General features: G+C 45.8%; 1 protein-coding gene across 1 annotated transcript in view; it reads right to left on the reverse strand.

Annotated features, from left to right (window-relative positions):
- The window catches only part of LOC135396387 (uncharacterized), an 85,501-nt gene extending 67,142 nt beyond the window's left edge, over positions 1 to 18,359 (reverse strand). The window contains exon 1 of the mRNA XM_064627328.1: positions 18,275 to 18,359. The gene's annotated coding sequence lies outside the window, so the exon portion shown is untranslated. The remainder of the gene's footprint in view (positions 1 to 18,274) is intronic.
- Positions 18,360 to 21,497: the final 3,138 nt, after the last annotated feature.

A 21,497-nucleotide genomic window follows, 5' to 3' on the forward strand; every position in this document is an offset into this window, starting at 1 on the left:
AGAATGGTTACGCGACAGAAATATGAGAGGCACGTTGAGCTCGCGCGACTCCTCAAAGTTAAAAAGTACTCTCGTAAAACTAATTTATCGACTATTATGTACTCTGGACCACAGAGCCGTCGCGAGGCGAGTTTGCGCCCAGGGCAGGGTAAACGTGAAGCCCCCCCCTCCCTCCCTCACTGCCGTCAGAAGCTCTGTAGACAAGGAAAACGCTTATTTGCACTGCCGTGATCGTAAATTCAAATTCTCTTCATTCCCGCTTTATACTGTCCAACCAACCTGCCAGGGACTGCCGTTCGACGCGCTCTCTGGCGAGGGCGCCCGGGGCGGCTGCCCCTCTCGCTCCCTCCCCCCCTTCCTCCATCGCTACTGCTCTGCTGAATCATCTACTAATGTGTAAAATTTGATAAGGATGTGCATCGATAATCTAGTGAAACGAAAAAAAGGCACAGCCGCGCATGCAGTTCTGCTCAGACTGCAACGCATCATTTCTCTGACAGCGTCTGGTGCTCATGACGGCGTTCTTTCACTGTCATCCTTTTCTTCCGCAGCAAAGACATACCTCACACCTGTCACAATGTCTAACAAAATCACCTTATGTAACCAATATAGCCTAAATGAAGGCGCAATAATCCGCAGGGCTACAATACCCTGCAATGATAACCCAGATAAAGGCTGAGTTGCTACAGGATCTAGCTGAGTCATCGTGAAGCGAGAGAGCCTCGCAGCCAGCTCCTTCAATATCTAAGACACGAAACGGAACTGGAGCTTCGACACCTCCGCAGCTATTACGAAAGGAAGCGAGAAAACCTGGAAGAACGATAATAAGAAAAAACGAAATCGAAGAACAGTGGCGCCTTCCAATCGAAGTGCGAAGCTGCAACCGTTTCTGTTCGTTCCGCATCTTCTCTTCTCTTAGTTCTTTTTCTTTTCCCCAGCCCTCCCTATCTTCCTCACACAGATATAGTGGCCGACGTGAATTTCATTTACTTCTCATTCTCGCTCTCGTTCTGTGCCTCTGGCGTCGCTGACGGACGTGTGAAATTTAATCAGGGTTCGCAACCAATTTGGGTAAATCCTGTTTGCGAAGGAGAAAAATAAAAGAAAGAAATATTCCCAGTCAGTAGCAGCCGTTACACGATAACAAGGCATTTATGGGAAGGGAGCTCCGCATTTCCCGAAGGCAGAGAATCTGTGACGCGCGTGGCGTTCGCTGAATACGCAAGGCGACACTTCCATTCCGAGGAAGTTAAACAACGCTGCCTCGCTCGAATATTTGTACGGCGACGATAAACAACAGCAGCGATCACGAGCATTGGGGAAAATATTACGCGAAAGCGACAAGAGGTGGAGTAGGGTAACGTAAGAAAAAAAAACAAAAAAAAAACGCATCTTATTGGTTATATTTGAGAAGCCACCTTTCCATGAAAGATGAAAGATGAAAGTCACTGAAAAGGTTACCCAGCTGTAGGAGTCGAACCCACATCTTCTGGATTACCGATTCTGTATTTTGAGGCTTTGTATGTATTTGTCCCTTCTATGTTGTTCCAGCCTCAGAACATCAGTTCTTTCAAGTCCACCTTTCCAGTTTGAGACACGCAATGACGTCACTCAGTAGCGCAGCCAGGAAAACACTTCAAGGAAGGGGGGGGGGGGGGTCTACAAGAACTTTACATGGAGGAGGAGGAGGAGGATTTCACCCTCCTCGCTTCCTCTCTCTCAGACTCTTAACACAGAACTTCACCTCAAAGCACGGTGCGGGCCACCCATTGCTCTTGCGCGGAACGATACTGTTATCACTCCTGATTTGTGGAAAGTACGGGGCGTACGGCTTTGTGTGACGATTAACATAACTGCATAAGTGTTACAAAAAGGCGTACGCCTTCCGTATCTATCCTATCAGGGGTCAAAACGCATAGCATGCTGTGCGGTGAAGTTCTGTTTTTAGGGTTCATGCTGTGTGCGAACCATTGCCACGAATGATAGGGTTAGCGCTTCTGATTCGAAGACAGAGGGGGACGTACGCCTTTTTGTGTCAGTTACCATATATACAAACTGACGCCCCCCTCTCTCTTTGAATCAGAACCGACTCCCGTATCATTCGCGGCAATAGCTAGTGCACAGCGTGCTATGCGGCGAAGTCCTGTTTTTAGAGTGTATACGTAACTGTCTCCAGCTACATATTTCTCTCTTCTTCTGATGTTGTAATTAGATAGAGTGTATAACTTATTAGAATTGTGAAAAGAAAGTTTGATGTGACATACAGATTTCTGCTTTGGGAGCATACTCCGAAGAAAGCTGAATAATTTTGTATTCTGTGGAACATCTTGATTACTTTCCCCCCAAATTCAATCTTTCTATACGTATTAAACACCAGCGCATATTTTTCTCTACTGCTATCGTCATCATCGTCACAAAAAACCAGCGCGCGCCTTGCGATCTTGTATCAATCGGAAGGATGTCAACGTTGTCCTTCCAAAGAACTAGGCTTTTCTAGACCATATAGCAAAAAATCCGGCACACAACGGAATACGGATAACACACATAAAGACAGGCAGAGCAACAGATACATCGCAAAACCGCAGCGAACAGGAAATCTTGCTATCAGCGTGGCGTGAAACGGCACGTCAACATTCTTGCGTTGAAAGAGCAGCACACGTTCCTGACAATACGATAAGCCGAACAAAAGGAAACAGTGCGCCATCCAATCAGAATGTTTGTCACTACACGTCGGTCCAATCAGGGGTACGCAAAACAAACACGGGCCCTGCTGGAAAATCCCAACGCAAACTCGCTCATCCTTGCACCGCGGTTTCTGCAAAACAACAACGCAGGAAGAACAGAAGACAAAACGCGTTGCGTGGGACGTCAAATAGAAAGCATTTCTTTCTTTCTTCTTCTTCTTCTTCCTGTACCTACGAGGTGTCAGAGATGTGAAATAACAGAAGCGATGTGACTTTCTCGTGATGTTCCAGGCTGGGAAAAAAACGGGAAAAGAAAAGAGACCTCAAAGAAGTCTGAACGGTACCGCGTTTAGATGGATGCTGCCAACCGTTTCCCTGGAGAGACACGGAAAAGTCGTCTTCTGCTAGATCTTCGTGGCTTACATAAAGATGCAGACGACAAAGACTGATCGCCGCACTGCGGCGGCTCTGTTCGCTTATGGACACTGTGCCGTCACCTGAGGACAGGTGGCACCACAGTACTCCATTCTTTCATTCATTCCATCTATTCTTTTTCCACACGCTTCTTATTTTTTCTTTTGACGCACATTATGGTCACCGATGGCAAGATGGAACTGTCCGGTGGGGAAAAGAAGGTCAGATGATGAGAATTGAATAGCCTTCTGCGTTCAATTTCATCTGATCGCGTGACGGGCTACAGCAATGGAGGATGACCGGTGAAGGTTGGGGAAAAGTGCTGTGTGTGCCTGTCGTGATGCTATATTGGAGATGGGGCCTCACGTGAGGGCGTGAAATAAATGAAGAGGTAAGGTTTAAAGAAGGACGCATGATATGTTCGAAGAGGAACAGTCGCCCACGATTCGAATAATTACCAAGGGTTAAGAAAATGGCATTTAGTATTGTTCCATATCTTGCTTAGTTCGTGAGGCAGTAGGTGCATTCTTTTCGCTTGCACCTCCTGCACCAGATCTGAACTGGGTTATTTGCGTGCTGCACTTTCCTGTTGAAAAGAAAGGCATTACTAATAAAGTTCCTTTCAGCTAGAAAGTGCAGCTCCCGAAAACCCGTCTTGCGTGGAATCCAAGGTAGTGCAGTCCAGTGCAAGTGAAAAGAATGCGCTTAGTGTATTGCGAGCCAGCATGTTAACTATTTTTAGCTGAACTGCGCCTCCACCACTTAAAGGGGCACTAAAATGCTTGCACAAGTTCTCTTCAAATTACGTTACACGCTGTGTTAATGTTGCGCTTACTTTGATTCCGTTATGAAGCTACAATCAGAATTATACCGGACTCTTTCTTGCCTCGGTACAAAGCAGTGAACGTCGCTTCAGCTTCAGCTCGTGCATCGGTGCTTTTAGCCCATGCTGCGCGTGCCACGCCATGGAGCAGTTCCGGCGAATAACATAGTGCGACTACGAAGCGAACTGGTGTCGCTGTCCGAAGGACGCGAATATACTATTGTTGTCACTAGAACATTTGTGATTACTGTTGTGGGCCACAATTCAATAAATAGACGATTTCAGAAATTGCATGGATGGCCCGCCAAAGAGCGCCGTGTTGCGAATGCCCCACTGCACCTTGGGATTTAGTTTTCACAAGTCAGACAGAAGGAGAAGAGCGCAAACGGTTTCGGTTTTCCCTCCTTCCTTCGAGCAACAGGCAGGCAAGCACGAATGCAAACCATTTCCCACGACGCATTGCGCGATGCGGGTGACTTGAGCGACGGAGGGCCCCGTGCGGAGCACAAGGGCAATATCTGCATTGGTATTGAAAGATGCAGCAATGCGCGTCGTGCCGGGCATGTACACAACACTACGGCCGGATCCCTTCCAAATCCGCAGGCACGCGACAGGCATGCGCTTCTTCTTCTGCTGTCTGATTGGATGCCGCCAATCTTAGCTTCCTGATGATCCATTCGTCGCCGCCAAAGACGGCTTTGTTTTCATTGCGTTTTTCTACTAAGCGGTAGCGCTGTGTGAACTAATTTTGCTCGCATTATATTAACTGAAACACGGACTTTGATTTGAAAACAAGTTGGTTCTTCATTTCAGTGCCCCAACAAGACCTACAGAAGACAGAAATGGCGAAGTAGCGAGATCTTGAAGGCGCGTCCTGGTCCTGTCCTAGGAAGAGCTCTCGTTTGCCAGCCACTGAAGATTCGTATTGCTATGGGCACAGGCTGACGTCACGTCATTAGCCACCCGATTGGCCACATTGTCACGCTCTGACGTAAACCCGACTCACTCATTCGAATGTCGTGTAATTCAAAAACCTCTTGCGAGTGCTAGGCTTTGAGAAGAACGCGTGATATCAGTCCTACCAAAACGGAAAATTCACCGCGGAACAACAACTACGATGACGATTAACTAGGTACTGAAGGAAGAGCCCCCCCCCCCCCCACCCCACTCCTTCCTGCTGTCCTCTTTCCATCTGTCCACATCTGTACGCCGTTCATAGCCACAGTTGCTTCGCGGCGCTAACATGCAAAAAAAAAAAAAATCAAGGAGGAGGCTTGTACTGTCCCTGTAAATCTTCGTTTGCTGAAAGTATTCTTACTTATCCCATCGATTTCCATTCCCAATTGCAGCTGTGGTGTTTCTTTTTAAGTTACCGTGCAGTCGGTCCCTTCTTAACCTTGCCATTGTTTACAACAGAAACATAAAACGGCGTGGCACCTGAAGACGCCAATAAGCCGTTTTTAGAGTGTGCTAACGTGCTAACCAACTCCCCCGCTACTCCGAGGTTTTGTCAATTACCAATTAATTAGGAGGCGCCTTAGTAAAACGCCTTGACCAAACAATAAATTGTTCAAAATAGGCAATATAATGGCAAGCAGCAATGTCGTTCATATTGCATATTCCTATCGCATGCACATTCAGATTATTGCAGTATGTAAGCGCAGTGAAATATAATAATATGACAAAATTGCGCGAAGGCGCGATTCATTTCGCTGCTGGCGAACGAAACACCCACAAATGGTGATTAAAATGTCCGAATGTCATATTTTCGCGCGTCTCATTTTTCTCGCTTTTCACCTCGAAATAACTGTTTAAATAACACATCCGAGCGAAGGGACTCTGCGGAGGAGACTGCTAGCTTGACACGAGCTCTTATTAAAATTCATGAGCCACTGAGCCGCGCTGCCAGACAAGAAGCGCAGAAAATACTAAAAAAGAGCCAGTCCCCATTTCGCGGTTAACAATGAAAGATTTATCAGCGCTCCAGCAGAGGGTGTAGGATAAAACCAGGGTTCGGAAAAACCCGGGTTTTTTTAAAAAAGCCCGCCCCAGTGGGTTTTTTCGGGTTTTTTGGGTGGGTTTTTCGGGTGCTGGGATTTTTTTTTCGAACTGCTGCATATGATACGCAACAGCCGTTCTCCACCTATTTTTCATGTTTCTGGAAGAAATAATTGTTTGCCGCTGTCGAATTTACGGTAAAGGAATCTCCGAAGCAGTCGTCCCTTTTCCTTCTTTTCTTTTTTTTTCCTTCGTTTCTGTATTTCACCCGCGTGTGGGCTTTATTGGGTTTTTCAGCCCGGGTGGACCCAAAAAAACCCGGGTGGGTTTTTTTAAACTGGGTCCATTCGGCGAACCCTGGATAAAACCCGCTATCTCACTCGGAAATGTCCTTAGATTTAGTCGTGAACTGAACGATAAAAAACAGCAACGGTTCCCTTCTGTTGGGAGATCGTGCAAACACGAGTCAGAAAGAGAAAATAAAAGATAAACAGGCGAGGTATATAGAGCCGTGGGTTAAGAGGATGAAAGACTTAACGTGACATGAATTAATAATCTGGGCAACGGTGATACCCGGTACAAAGTTACTCTGCAGGTAATACCGGTGAATAAATGATGGGGATTTAAAAGGGACATATGCACTATAAGGTCGGAACTGCGCATTATACTTATATGTATGTAATGGGGAAATGCTAAAAAGTGCACAACTTCAGTGAGTGCCGCGCAGCTAAGCGGAGGACATTATTTCTGCAACAGCCTTTGAACGCTCTAAGTTTCAAATCACACTGGCAAAGCTTTAATTAAAAGAGAGTCAATATATGAGACCGTCCTGTTGACCGACTGGTTCAATGACAAATCTCCTAGAAGAGATAGCCACATAAAGCTCATTAGTGAATCTGTGGGGCATGCAAAGTGTTTAAAATATCCTTGGGCACAACTTGAAGGATGTCGTCGAACGTCCCTATCAGATATTTGTACCCTGAGCACATTGCTACGGATAAGCACTATGGGACTTCGCCCCTTCCTCAGTCCTGTGGTCATTGAATTTCTACAAGTATACAAGAAAGCAAGCGCACAGGTCCACTCTATCGTCTTCCAGTGGATCCCGGGTCATGTGGCACCAGCGGAAACGAGGACGCAGATCGAACAGCCGCAGGCGCGCACCAGTACATCCGGCGTGTCCCCATCATCTTGTCTCGGGGGGATCGCCGTTACCTCGTCTCAAGCCTCACTGGCCCCATGATGCAGTCTCAATGGCAACGTGACATCACCACCCACTCTCTGCTTTACTCCGTTGACCCCACATTGTCCCTTACTCTCCCCCGCTGAATGCCGCGTTCCTTTACCACAGTCTTCCACCGCATGAGACTTAATGTGGGTTTTACACCGGCTTTCAAGTACCTCCTGGTGTCGGCGCGTCCAGCCTCTGTTCTACGTGTGGTGTGCGCGGTGACCTCCATCACGTCCTCCTGGTCTGCGGACAGTACGATCGCGAGCGTGCCCTCATGGAAACTGCTTTCCAACGCGGCGATCAACGCCAGTTCGACTTAGCCAAAATTCTCGGGCCATGGTCGGACCCCTCACATCTGATGCAAGGCCTACGAGCTGTTGCTGAGTTCCTCTCCAGCACTGGGTTAATGGACGAACTCTAATAGGACACCTTTCCATCATCATCACTTTCTCATCCCTTCCACAAGCGCAATAGGGCAGTGTACCGCCATAACGGCGAAAAATGACCCACCACATCATCATCCCATTTATGTGTGTGCGTGTTTACGGATAAGCGGGACATGCACAAGTGTACGGGTACGAAAAGCGACGGAAGTACCACGTTCCAACGTGAGTGTAGTCAGGTTAAGAATTGTTTTACCACCGTGCATTATTTCTCTGCCTGGATATCACAGAACACAAGAACTGTGGTGTCCAAAAAAAGGGAGCTTTACTTTTAGGCCGTGGCATGTCATATGGCAGCAACAACAATAACAACAAACACACGAAGTGGCAACGAACGAGTAAATCTACCACTCACTCCAATGCCAAAATAAAGTTGTTACCACTCAATTTGTGGCTCGCTACTCCAGCGCACTCTGGTTTGTACACTCTCAGAAAAAAGGGTCGAGCAGTTACACCTTTTAGGAGGTAATAGTTGTCGCATATGTTGTGCCTAAAAGGTTGCAACGTTCTACCTGCTACCTACGAATGATAAGGCTACCGCTTCTGATTTGGTGAGCGAGGGGAGCGTACGCCTTTTTGTAGCAATTTGGATATATGATAACTGCTTTTACCACCCTTTATCAGACGCTATGTTGACATAGGTGGTAACTATAGAAGTTACCACCTTTTCACACCCTTTTTTTTTAGAGTGTAAGAGGTATGAAAGGAAGAGGGACTGGGTGAATAATGATACTACATCCAAGTCCTTGGTATGACATGAAGCCCTCATGACCACATAATGTCAGTGCACAAAGGCATAAATGCCACAGCGTGAGTCCAGTTCTATACCAAATAGTGTAAATGAGGTAAGTATCCCTCAAATAACTGCCGGAAGAAAAAGCAGTGTGTGACGGTGCCCATTATATTGGGCTGGGGAGCCAAGGTGACGACGAAGACGACGACGTAAAAGGCGACGTACTCTATATGTACTCGTTAAGGGCAACCTCCATGGAGCGAATGTACAGCGAAAAGGCTGCGAACTTCGCTCAGCGTCGGACGCCCTGCGCGAGGCGTCAAAAATGTGAGCGTCCACCGCCGATCTGCATGGGCCAGATATTTTCGCCCAGCGTCTGCGATTCAGGAAGCGTCAACTGCAGATGTACCAATCAAAGCGCTCTTCCGCTACGAATCTACGCCAGATCGTCTGCACGTGATCGTCTGCTCTCGTGAATCATCGTCATCGTCCTCTTCTTGCAACTGGATGCTGTCGTCTGCTCGCTGTTTCGCCAACTGCATCGCTAGAATGTGGGGCATTCTCTGCCAAGAAACATGTTTTCCTTTCGCAGTAGTTAATATGCCTTTCGGTACATTACTGGACGCATCTTTTCAGACAGTTGTGAGATTTAGTTGCAAAATTTGTGACATTAAATGCATTTTTTCGAGCAACTGATTTCACTAAGCTTTCACCTTGTGCTCTGGCAACAGTGACATCACAGCATGACTTCCCGACGCCGTCCGCTGGTTTTTCGTCTCGTGGAGCTGGTGCCAGCGAACAACTGGCGTCGGAACGCGAGCGGCAGTCTGCCGCGCGAACTTCGTTGCAAAAAATTCTCTCCATGGAGGTTGCCCTTATGCATCGATACGATCCTGCTTTCCTTTCCAATCACTGACTTCGAGGAGGCCCATAGCTTCAGAGAGGCTTAGCTCAAAGGAGGGTTTCATAAGTGATGGATGGCTGGAAGGCTTTCTGACGGGACGTCGCTGTTTGGAAGCAAAGTCCATGTCTGCATAGACACTGTGGCTTTAGGAAAGCGGAAGGGTGCTCCAGTCACGATGGTAGGACGTCGTCTCCCCAACAACAGTACTGTGGGATCACGCTTCAAAAACATTATCTAAAACATGGCTAACAGGCTCTCAGAATGGCTTGCAGAATCAAAGGGGAAAAGTGGTTCTCTATACCATAGAAATTTTCGCTGACCATCACCGTCGCGTACAGCGCAGCTGTAAAACGAGATGTAGCCATCTTTCAGAATCGCGGAGGGAGCAGAATTTCATTTGACCATCGCGGCTGCCTTCTTTAAAGTGACCGTCCGAATTCAAACGAAAGCTGAAAAACGGCATTGCGTGCTTTCGTATGACGCTCTGCAAGACACATTTCCAATTCCAAAACTTTCCGATAACATAAACTCAACGGTATTACGAATGAAAACAGTCCTCAATCGCCTTTATCTCAGACACACTCCTTCGTGACATCCGCCCCAGGTGCGGCATATCATATCGTCACTGTAAAACGCGGAGACCGGAAGTGAGCACACCGTTCGTCTGTCTTGTTGATTTCAGGAACTGCGACGTTCTGTTTTGATGATTTTTTTTTGCAGCATCTACACGTAAGTTACAGTGAAGTTTCACAATAGCCATAAGGCCTGATGATGGCTTCAAATAAAAAAAAAGAAAAAAAAAAGAAATAAATGTATAACGCAATTGTCTTGGCAAAAATTTATTTATTTAAGCTTTCATTTCACTGTATACAGACAGTGTGGAAACCGGAGACAAAAAGTCGCTAAGGCCGGGCCTCGGGCCCAAGGCAATGACAGATGGCTGAAAGCAAATCGTCTGCGTTCTTAACGTCCAGGTGAAACTGCACTAGCGATACAGACCCTTTGAAAGACTGAGCTAACCATAACGTTAGGCAACTGAAACTAGCAAAGCTGAAACTAAAACAAGAACAAGGAAATCAAGCAAGTAAAGAGAGACATATAATTCAGGACAATAACGTTCCTCTCAGCTCTTATCCTCTGAGATTTACAATGGCAGGATTTTTTTAGAGCATAGCACAATGATATTGCACAACGTATTGCAGACCGTGTCTGGTAGCCAAGACTTGTGCGCGCGCTGCTAGCTATTTGTGCTTCTGTCGTGTCTATACCACCTGCTTCGGCCCAGGAGGGCTCCTAGTCTTAAAGAGATAAATAAATAAGACTCGCAAATCGACTCGCTGCAAATATGCAGCCCACTAATAGAGAGACGATAAAATTCACCGAGGCCAGGGCCAAATGTACAAAATATTATGTGGCCTCTTTCTGTCAAAGACGTCCGTGCGGTGTTAGGCGTAGAACTTACTTTAGTGATATTTAATTTAGTAAATTAATAGTATTTATTAGGTAAATAAACTGGTAATTAACAATTAACAAATTTTATTTATCCCCACACCAAACAGTAGCGTCAAGACGTAAATTCAACGTGAAAAACCAGTTCTCCCGGTATCTGTAGAAGGTTCGGCACGGAATCGCCATGATCTACGATCTCTATATTGTCAGTCAAAACATGATGCGTCGCGCCAATGTACGGCATGTTTAGGTTCCGTGAGAAACAAGGACCTATTCTAACGCGGCCATGAATCATCTTCCTGTTTTGAGACGCAGCGAAAATTAACTCTAAGTAGCACCGATGTCGACGTCCGTTCAAGTGTCATGCCACAAGTAGCGCTAAGAGTTTGAAGAACCGCGGCCGAATTAATTACTCGAAATACAAGACGGAGTGACTATCACTCATCTTATGCATGACGAAGACCGCCCGTCGAGCTGTACCAGTCATCCAGTAACGTCACTCCGTTTTCCATGGTCAGTTAGCGCAGCGGGCTAAACGAGGAGTTAATGCTGATGAATCACGTAAAGACTAGGTCAGGAAATATCAGCTCATGTAACTAGCGTTTGTGAATCAGGGTCTATGCATCCGTAATAGCCCCCAAAGAATCCGGTGGCGTTGGGAGAGACTGAACGGTGTTTAATCTCTACCGCACAAAAGGCACGGAATAATAGCGCCCGGAGCACGCCGAAATCGGTGGCTGTCGTATCAGGTGTCACTCGGAAACCGGCATCACGACTGTATAGTCAGAATGTGTAGATGAGTTGAAGGTTGATGAGGATGACAAAGAGCTATGAAGGTTGACGACGCGTGCTTTCCGGAACGCGATCCACAATGTGTGCAGAGCTAGGCCTGCAACGTGCAAAGCAATGCAACAGGGTACCCCCTTACGGAAACTATTCACCGTGCGTTGTGTTGATTATGTGTCAGAGTCGCCCTACGACAGGAAATATTGAGATTTTGGCCGTCGTCGGAAAAACGGGAGAGCGCCGTGAATCGAACGACGCTCCTGTGGGTCAACCTTACGGCAACCTATCTATTGCTTACGACAACCAGACATGGTCGGTGAAGTGAAACGTCGAAAATCGGAGGCATAAAGAGGAGATCTGACTGTTTTGCGCGGTAGTTAGGGTTCGCAGGTTGGCATCTTGTGTATGCTTCTTCGGAAGCTACCCAAATGTCCAACCACCACTCCCCACGTAGCAGTATCTGAGGCAATGAAACGTAGAGGACGAACACAACGTACCGTAAAAACGCCCAGTTGCGTACCTCAATTCAATTTACAATTTACTCGAGAAATATACCGCCCACCACCAGTGTGTTCATCTGTGTGAAGTTGAGAGTAACTGGCAGCGATGTAAGAAAGAAAGTTGTTGATTATGCGTTTGTGGTCCAGTGTTTCCCTGCATGACTATATATATATGCATGTGGACGAGAGGGGGTGGGATATGTTTATTCAGAAAAAAAGAAAAAGAAAGGAAAGAAACGAAAGGGCTGCTATATATGACACTTTCGGGTAAACATAAACAAGCCCCCGCCACAGCTTCCGGTTGCCACGAAGACTTCCGGTCCTTCCGCGACTATCGGACGCTCAGAACCAGCCGTCATGCAGAATTATATCTTTCGCTTTCCTGATTTGTTGAAAACGGGAGGCGTACGCCTTTTTGTGGCAATTTGAATTGCCACAAAAAGGCGTATGCGACCCTCTCTCTCCTCAAATCAGAAGCGATGACTGTATCAATCGGCACAGTGGTTGGCGCAGAGCGTGTTTGCTGCGAAACCGGATGTCGTTTTGGCACCAAACCGAGAGCGGTGAAAACGGCATGGATAGCACCGTAATAAAAGCCGATGTTGTGAAACAACAACAAAGGAACATCTGACCGGAAGTCGCAAGGTGTAGTTCCGAAACCCACCGCTGGCGCATTCTCATCAACTATCAGTATTTAATCAACCCTCCCACAGAAGCGAGTTGGTTAGACGGAGTCGACTTATAGCGCAGGCATTTCAGTATTTTCGTTGGTTCTCCTCATCTGGATACCACATTAAGACTTTGCGACCAGTACATTATGCTATCAACAACAACAGATATACGACTACTGTGGCATGAGGTGTGTCATCGCTGTGGAGCAGGGCCCTAACTCCATTGCATATGTAACAGAGGGGATGAGGGGATGAAGTGAAATGAGGTAAGTACTCGAGTCGATCACGGAACAATTGAGGTGTCCTCGGTTAGCTGTGCTATACCGAACAAAAGGAGGAGAAAACGAAGAGAAAAAGATTAAAAAAAAACACCAAAAGAAGCGTCTGTGGGTCTTTGATAAACAGAGTATGAAACCAGAGCGTCTGGAGCAAACCGGCAGTCACCAGGAACTCCAGAAACATTTCAATACTTCGACAATGTTGCACAAGGTTCTTAGAAGGGACTATAATTGCAGCCATATACCTCTGTCAAAGGGCAAACTGAATGGCTTCCCCAGCGAATGACAGTCGCAACGAATGTCATTCGTTTGTCTTGCATCGAGCTCCACGAAGAAACAGAATGCCATTCGCAACTGATGTCACTGTCGATAACTATAAGACACCAGGGCCAAACATATGAAGCATTATACACTGTTAGAAGAAAGGGTATGTAAAAGGTATAAAAAAGGTATAAATCAGATCTAAGGTACCACATCTATACCTCATTACCACTGTCTATACCCTGTTTAAACCATGTGTGAGGTATAGATCACTGAGGCTCCCACGGCAGCTGATGGTATAATAAGGTACTTCACTATTACAGTTATACCTTCAGCGTTTTGCATACCTTTTCTTCCTCAACGTGTGGGATTACATTAATTTGTGACGGGGACGATATTTCAGTTAAACAGTAAGTTAATTAAAAAAACATGGTCGGTAATACAGTAGCATTCTAATTAGGTTGGGTATATGGTCACATCTAGAAGCCTATTATTTGCTCCCAAAATAACTAAGTCTACACGTCCTCACTAGTTAAGTTGCTTTCCGGGCGAAGGATGGTCTCCACCATGCGTAGACGGAGTGTGTTGTGTTGTTTATGTATCTGTTCTCCAGCAAATGCCAACACGACTGCTCCTGGAAATATTTTTCCTAATGTTTGTGGTGTTGCTTCTTGATTTCCAAGTTGATGCTAATTGTTACTTCATTTCTTTCCTCTCCGATTCACGTCCATGCTTTGTGAGTTTGTGCGCGAGCGTCTCCGCTTCTTTTTTTAGTTTGGGGCAAAGCTGGGCTGGGAAGCCGCCACTCAGGTATGAAGCTGAAATAAATCGAATATTACCGTTTTCCGCAATTATACCACAAGGTCTTCAAAATATACCATCTAGGAGGTATATGTTTATACCCTGAGGTGCAAATAATATACCTTCAGGGAGGTATAAAGATAGTATACCTTGAGGAAGGTACAGCGTTTATACCTCAAAATGTATTGGCCCTGGGACAAGCCGTTTATACCCCAAGAGGTAAAAATTTAGGTATACATTAGTTCGAAACTAGGAAAACATTAGATTATTTTACAAAATCGTTGCGTTTTCGCCGACACTTATAGTTGGCTAAGTATCACAAGCAAAGGATTTGGCAACATGGCGGCTGGGAATGAGTGTAGTTCTCCGAAAATCAGTGTTAAGCCCTCCTTCCTTCGCGTCAAAAGTTCTAAAATTCCTGATAGAATATTGGAGTGCAACTTTTCATTCGTCTTTGATTTCTTCAAACGGTTTATCGTTGCTGTTTTTGCTACCTCTCTACTGCGACGGTATACGCAGTCGTTACGAGAGGGAAAAATGAATGAGTTCCCCGAACTCATTCACTGGGCGAATGCAATTCGCATGTATTGCCATTTGGTTTCATCGTATATGACACGGAACGAATGTCATTCGCTGGGAATGACATTCAATTTGCCGTGTGACAAGGGTATTAGACGGGTTCCTGCTGACAGTATACTCAAGTGAGCACGGAGTAACCGCCACTCCGTTGCGTAGAGCTCACATTCTATAAGGTTATGCTCGGGGCATTATGAGTTTTTCTTTATGTGAGAGAGCAACGGAACATCTTCGAACACACCTCTCTCACGTGTTAGCCTAAACGACAGATGGGGTTCGAAGCTTGGCGCCAAAATCTCTCCCCTCTTCGTGTATAGGTACTTATCCACGCAGCCGTATACTCCATCCTGTGTGAGACCCGTAACACCTGGTGAGCACAAAAGCGACCGATCGCTTCTCCTCGGGGCGGGAAGGAAGACGAAAGGGGAAGCGGCCGTTGTTCAACATTTTTACGCATCAATGGAACGTCCTGCTCCCCATATATACAGGGTGTCTCAGTTAAATCCCCGGGCTAAATAATTCGGGAACGGGTGCACCAATCGAAGAACTTTCTTTTTTACAAGTGTCTGTCCGATACCACATACAAGGTGCGCACCGTGTGAATGAGTGAGAGTCGCTCATTATTTAAATAACAATTCAAATGAGTTTCGTAAAAAACATAACTTCTAAAGCAGGGCGCCGTCGGCATTAACACGAGTACTACCCCTTTTGGGACCTTCAGTGGACAACTTTTAGGAAAAAATCTGCCACAGAGGCGGGTCATTTGTTGCAGTAATTAATTGGTTTCGGTTTACATATTTTTGTCGCGGCTGGTCACGGTGAAGAACAAAAGGACGCTCTTCCACTCCCTTATCCACCAATGAATTACACGTTCTTCAGCTTACTTCGCAACGGGCAGCGTACACGGGCGCAAAGTACCCTTCAGGACGACTGCCTCATGACAATGGAAATCTATAACACTTAACGAGTCGTAGCTTGTTTTGAAAAGGTACCCCTGGAGGGTACAGTATAGAGACGCTTACGAAAGCGGGCATACGTGAGGCGGCAGACCACACTCCAACCTCACTAATGAACCACCGATGTCAATAAAGCGCGGGAGAGAAAAAGTCCGAAGACCGGGCATAATTAGAATTTCCCTAAGGTGCCCGGGCGGGACGTGGAAGGATCTCAAGAAAATTATCCAACGGAAGCCCATTACGAGTCTCATATTGCGTTCCATTCTTTTTCCTCTCTTCATATTGGAAACGAAAATGTACTATTGACTGTAGCGTATGTAAATATTCCACAGAATCGGAAAGTTTCGCAGACAGTCGATCGATATGGGAGCTTTATGTCGACACAAATGTATTCGTGTTTTACAACGCCAAAGTGTAGATAGCGGGTAGAGACTACGAAAAAGAAGAAACACTCGGGGGACTGAGTACCCCGTACCCTCGCTTCATCCGTTTAAATGTATTGGCTCCGTGCAACTGGGAATATATGCAGACTCGAAACAATATTGATGTGCTCGCACGAATGCTATTGATACGGCAGCAAATATATGTAGAAACGATGAACGAGGAAGCACCCGAGGACACGATAGTTAGCACGAGATATATGATATGAGGTGATGGGGCGAATAGCGATACTACATCCAAGTCCTTGGTTGACATGAAGTCCTCATGATCAGATTTCAGCGCACAAAGGCATAAAAGTCAGTGATTAGACTAAGGACAACGTGGGATGTACGTTATCGACAGAAGTGTTATTATTAGTATTATTAGTTATTATATATTATTATTAGTAGTATAGTATTAGCATTGTTATCATTACGTTATGTATGTAATACACAGCCACAAATCAAGTAAATTGAACAGTTTGAAAGAAAAAGGAAATTGTTTGTTTGTTTGTTTATGTCATTCCTGCCCAATGTTACGGTGCAGCAGTAAGATACGTTTAATCATAATCGTCAAGCAACTCTATAAATACACTTTGCAGACTTTACGTCGAACCTGACTATAGGTTGGGCACCACATTAAATTCTTGTCCGAAACAATTTGCAAGTATAAAGCATAGTACGATGCGCGTTGGTTTGTGACACAGGCATCACTCTAAGAAAACCCGCACATATGTATTGTAACTTGACACGACTTATTTCCAGGGACGTAGGATGTCACTCACTTATTTCGCGTATAGAGTATTTTTCCAAGGACACGTCGTTGCAAAACTGTGAGCAACATGTTGTAACAATATTCGAACTACAGAATGACATAACGCATAAACAACAACTAATTTCAAAACTATACAAGGAGTGAATCGTATATCGACATATTAGCTTGGTCTTTCAAACCCTATGCATCTCATATTGACCCAAACATGTGGAATCGAAACGAATATCCTTCACTCGAGCACCATTCCGTTCCCAGACCTACGTACACCGCGAACACAAACTGCTCAGTGCAGTATATCTCGACCTGCACCCACCTGAAGCCTCCATACCATCAGCCTCTCTATCGATTCTTCAACGTCCAGACCAATACAGCTCGCGAGCTTCCAAGCCTCTTGCAATCCACAGGACGCTCCACATCTTGCCTTGCCAGACGCATCGGATTGAACGTGCTCCGAAGTACATATCAATTCGTCAACGTACATACGAGTTTGTGCGTTAATCGAGTAATTGAAGCACTGATGTATTAGGGGAATGTTTCTGAAGTTTGGGAGCTCCAGAACACGAGTCACGTGAACACAGTGTAGCAATAAGAAGAGCAGGTTACAAACCGAGTGATAGGAACGCCGTTCGATTTTGTTCAATGTTGGCAATGGGTCAGTTTGTAGCAGCTACTGATATTCTGAGAAATTATGTCAATTTAGATATGGCGCCTTGTGCGATACCTCGTGAGTACATTGTGGGCGGTAGTCTGTGTACAACTGCAATATACTGGGGATGAAAATATTGAGGAATTGTGCGCGAACACAGACAATAACATCGACGATGATAGTAATAAAAATAACCGATATTTATTATCATTTTGGCAGATGATTTATTTCTCAATTTACGACACTTTTCTTTTTACGTTTTTACAGTGTTGGTGGATTGTTTGAACTAACTTGTAGCTCCGTATATCACATAGCATATATTTCATTGTGGGTCATAAAATCAGTTTTGTCGAAAGCATACGTGGAATTTTCTGAGCACAATTTATAGGCACGCACCTAGGATTCTATAACATATTGTAAAAATATGCACATAGCACGCCATTCTTCGGCTCGGGAACTGTCATTTTTAACGGAAACGTTTCTTAGCAGATGGTAAGTGCGGAAGATACCCATCAACTTCCCCAGAACCGGGCAAGCGTATTTACCCGGTTTACGCATCTGAAGATCACGGATCACTTCACGTTCTGTATAGCCTGCTATGGAGAGGAGTATCCTGCCGAGGTATTTGCCGTAGAGCTGTTAAAGTACGTTAGATAATAAAAACTAACCTCATTCCGTGCCCATTACCTGAAGCTCACGTAAAAAAAAAAAAGAATAAATAAAAAAAAAACGAGTAAAATAGGTAACGGTTCAAAGGGACATCCTTCAGTATCAGACAGGAAAATACCAGGATCCAGATCCCACCTCCATAACAACGCAATAACTGCGTCGCACTATCCCTCCTACCTCATCCTATCGCCATCCCTCAAATCACACCACGAAACAGCGCGCCACTCGTCGTGTCCGAGAACTTCAGTGCGACATACCTGACTCAGGGGTTCATGACACGAGCAATCCTTCTTCAATGATTCCAGCGAGACTTATCCGCAACCAACGCTCAAGGGAGCCGGACTCCGACTAGAGTTCGCGCGCCGCTGCTTCCTCCAACATCCTCCTAACCACGACGCCAGGGAGGCGCTCCGATCGCTGACGGAAGAGTCTATTGCATCCCGCTCTATTGAATGCCAGGACAGCAGAAAGGGAGGGTGAAGTAGACGGGAGGGACAATGAAGGGGTTTCTTTGTCATCGCACGCGCAGAGTGTTTTTGAATAAACAGCCCGCGGCGTGAGCACTCACCGTTCAGATGCCAGCGCTCGGGATGGAGCGAGAGAGCTCCAAGATGTTTAGATTGAGAGGCCCGGTCTCTTCGCGATTGATGGATGAAAGCGCTAGGTGTGCTGAGTTGGTGCGCCACCTACAAGAAATCTGAAAAGAAACAACGTTCCTCCGCCTACGTGGCTCGTTTGTGGAGGTCCCAGAAAATAAAATAAATCCTGTGGCGCGTGTGTTGGACAGAACCCAAAAAGAGAATCTCACGGACTGTTCTCTGCAGGTCTTCGTTAGAGGACGTGATAAGCAAGGTCGTGAAGATGGACAGTACAGGCCTCTTGTATACATGATGCTTATGTGCATGTGTACGTATATGAGGGAAGTACACTCTTAAAAATGAACTTCACCGCATAGCACGCTCCTAGCCAACCATAATCTCAAATGATATCGTTATCTGCCCTCATTTGTCGAAAACGGGAGGCGTACGCCTTTTTGTGACAATTATGAACAGCATAAGTGTCACAAAAAAGGCGTACGCCTCCCGTTTTCGACAAATCAGGGCAGATAACGATATCATTTGAGATGTTGGTTGGCTAGGAGCGTGCTATGCGGTGAAGTTCATTTTTAAGAGTGTAGCGAGAGGTGTAGACCCCTACCCGAAATGTTGTAGACCATGAATGGACGTCACCATTTCTTCAGGGAAGAGCCTCAGGACTAGAGCCGCTCTCGTCCGAAGAAGAACAGAACAGAAGAAGAACAGTCCCTATTCTCTGCAGCTCAGTTATGTTCTTCCTCGGCTCTGAGACTATTCTTCTTCTGGAGGATCGTATTTCTTCCAGAAAGGATTGTTCCTTGTGGAAGAAGTACAACGTACAAGTGAAAGGATGAAAGAATTGTTGTTCTTTCAGAACAAGAACAAACTCTTTTGGAAATATCTCGTCCTGAGGCTCTTGCCCTCCTAACCGGTTGACTGGATTTTCTACAATTTCTTCAGGTTTTGCTAGCTCTGGGGATTCGATGAAGCGCTCAAGAGATCAGCACATTGCTCAACACCTAGTTATCACTATGTCAATGTGCTTCATGCACGGTGACATTGATGAGCCAGTTTCCTCCTTTTTTCTATACGTCACGTTCATCTCTCCCCACCCCAACTTGGGGTTCAGAAAAACGTTCCTGGCTACGCTTTTGGTGTACACTCTAAAAAGAGAACTTCACCGCATAGCACCCAGTGCTCCAGCCATTGCCAAGAATGATAGGGTAATCGCTTCTGATTCAAAGAGAGAGCGGGGCGTACGCCTTTTTGTGGCAAATTGCGTATATCCCAATTGCCAAAAAAGGCGTACGCCCACCTCTCTCTTCGAATCAGAAGCGATAACCATATCATTCGCGGCAATGGTTGGCGCACAGCGTGCTATGCGGTGAAGTTCTGTTTCTACAGTGTATATGCACATGCTGACCGTAACATAGAAAGTCTTGAATACAGAAAACTTGGCAACATGATGTGGATCGTTGCTTCTGCAAGCTCTACACTCTCAGAAAAAAGGGTAGGAAAAGGTGGTAACTTCTATAATTACTACCTAGGTCAATGTAGCGCCTGATAAAGGGTGTAAAAGGGTGGTAAACGCAATTATCATATATCCAAATTGCTACAAAAAGGCGTACGCCCCCCTCACAAACCGAATCAGAAGTGGTAACCCTATCATTCGTGGGAGAGAGTGAGGTAGCAGGTCGACTTTGCAACCTTTTAGGCACAACATATGCGACAAATATTACATCCTGAAAGGTATAACTGCTCCACTTTTTTATTTTTTTTATTTTTGAGAGTGTAAAGCTCTTGTGGTGCAAATAGAAGTCAACGTGATGTGGTTGTTGGTTGGTTGGTTGATATTTTGCCTTTAAAATCGAAAAAAAAAAAAAAGAAACGCAGTGTCGGGTGTGTGGGCACTAAAACGAAGTACACTCTTAAAAATGAATTTCACCGCATAGCACGCTACTAGCCAACCACAGTCTCGAATGATATCGTTATCTGCCCTGATTTGTTGAAAACGGGAGGCGTACGCCTTTTTTGTGACACTTATACTGTTCACAATTGTCACAAAAAAGGCGTACGCCTCCCGTTTTGAACAAATCAGGGCAGATAACGATATCATTCGAGATTATGGCTGGCCAGGAGCGTGCTATGCGGTGAAGTTCATTTTTAAGAGTGTAGATGAATCTTCAGCTATGTTGATCATCAACAGTACACTAACAAACTCTCGGTTCTTTCCGAAAGGCGCGTAATTTCACGGGCATATGAAATTTCCATAAAATATCCATCTCGAGTTCAGAACTAGAGCCCTGCACGGGCCGACTTTTCCGGGCCCGACCCGGCCCGGGCGCATCGAAAAATGGCCCGGCCCGACCCGGGCCCGGACCTTCATATTTTTATGCGGCCCGCCCCGGTGACCCAGTGACTATAGAGCCCGGCCCGGCCCGGCCCGGTGACCCGGCGAGTAGATCCCGGCCTAGTATTTCCAGCCGCGACGTACGCGTTTCTGGCGATTATCAAACAAATTTATAAGTAAATTTATAAGGAGAGAAGATAAACATACAAGTGATGGCGGTTTAACACCGTAACCGCACGAGACCAAATTAAATCCAGAACGCACGCGGGCATGGGCGTTATCGTTACACTGTCAAGATTTTGCGGAGGTAGAGGATGCTGTCGACAAACTGCTTCTCCCAGTCCCTACCCCTCTCACCAAGCTTTGCCAAAGTGATTATGAAATACGTGAGCAGTGAGGAGCAACGTAAAGTGGCTTTAAGAATGTTCTAGAGGGTCGAATCACATCCATAATGCAGTGTAGCAGTGCAGCACCTTCATCCACATCGCTGGTCTGGTCATCCACATCGCTACTGGTGCGAGGCACCATCTCACGAGCACAATCATTAAACCACCA

The sequence above is a fragment of the Ornithodoros turicata genome, chromosome 6 (assembly GCF_037126465.1).
Source record: "Ornithodoros turicata isolate Travis chromosome 6, ASM3712646v1, whole genome shotgun sequence".
NCBI lineage: Eukaryota > Metazoa > Arthropoda > Arachnida > Ixodida > Argasidae > Ornithodoros > Ornithodoros turicata.